Raw genomic sequence first — 1,405 nt, 5'->3', positions numbered from 1 at the left:
GGGTACCAAATTACTTTGTTTGAAGAATGGTACAAATGAAAGAAGTTAAGTTGATGTTTGGGTACAACTTACAGAAAAGGTAAAGGTAACCCCAACATGCATGCCCTGCCTTGGTGACCAGGAAAGTCACCCTTGTGGCTATGGGAAGAAAGCCTAAGGCTTAGCTCTCACTATCATTGTTTTCCAAGGTGTGCTTGTCAAAGAGATACTCTGCCATGCCAGATTTGGGAGCCTCCATCTTGCGCAGGTTGGTTACGTGGTCACCAAATTCTTTGATGGATTTCACCTGCTCATTCAGGTAAAGAGTCTCAGTGAAGTCACACAAATGGGGGTCATTTTTATCAGTGGCCAGTTTGTGCAGTTCCAGTAGTGACTGATTCGCTCTCTTTTCCAAGTGTAATGCACACTCCATTGCATTCAGCCCGTTCTTCCAGTCATCACGGTCTGGTTTCTTGATATCCTAAAGGAAGATTTGGCCACCTTGTTGGCTCTGCAGCTTCATGAGTTTCTCAGCATGTTCCCTCTCCTCATGAGATTGGTGAAGAAAATATTTGGCAAGGTTCTTCAAAGCCACATCATCGCGGTCAAAGTAGTAAGACATGGACAGGTAGACGTAGGAGGCGAATTTCTAAGTTAAAAGTTTTGCCTAAATCCTCTTTGTAATTTTGAGGGTTTTTGTTTTCCTTTTCTGTATGCACTTGGACATTGGAAAGGAATGGAGCAAACTGGCTTCCTGAAGTCTCGTGCATTAGGCACTTCTAGAATCAAGGGCTGGCAACATTTTCTAAAACAAGATTTTTCTCCACAGTTCCTGGGATACAGACATTCGCTCAACTTTCCTTGAGTGCCTAGCCCAGGATATGTTTCATCCCTTGGGCACCTAACTACCTGTGTGACTTTGGGCAAATCATGTCAACTCTCTAAATTTAGCTTTGTTTGCCTACACAATGGGTTGTTGGGGGGATTAAATGAAGGGTTGGGCACAGCTCAGGGAGGGCCTGGTATGTAGGAAGTGCTCGAAAGATGTTTGTTGATGTTGGGTTGATGGTGCAACTCCACTTCTCCTTGCAACTGCTTTCCTCATATCTGAAGGCAAAGAATGGACAGCACAGTTGTTCTGGGCTGTTCTTCACCAAGTAATTAAGGATCTGGGGCTGCAGCAGATGCCCAGCAGGCGAGAGCCAGGGAATGAAGACCCTGAGTTACTTTTGTCCTAAGCCAAATGCAACGTTGTTAGACCCTTTTTCCAAACAAAAATAGAAATATAAGAACCCCTTAATAATATTTCAAACCTTCATTTGAAATTTAATAATGATTTGTTAAACTATCATTTTAACATCTTCATAAGAGTTAATCTGATTTCTGAATTGCAGAAAAATAAGGACTCCCTAAATTATACAGCTTC

At 42.6% G+C, this 1,405-nt stretch overlaps 1 pseudogene; it reads right to left on the bottom strand.

Annotated features, from left to right (window-relative positions):
- LOC118544535 (ferritin heavy chain pseudogene) lies at positions 1–749 on the bottom strand (annotated as a pseudogene).
- Between the last annotated feature and the right edge of the window lie 656 nt (positions 750–1,405).

The sequence above is a fragment of the Halichoerus grypus genome, chromosome 7 (genome assembly GCF_964656455.1).
Source record: "Halichoerus grypus chromosome 7, mHalGry1.hap1.1, whole genome shotgun sequence".
NCBI lineage: Eukaryota > Metazoa > Chordata > Mammalia > Carnivora > Phocidae > Halichoerus > Halichoerus grypus.
Note: the sequence above shows the minus strand (reverse complement) of the source record. Positions and strands in the feature narration are given on the sequence as shown.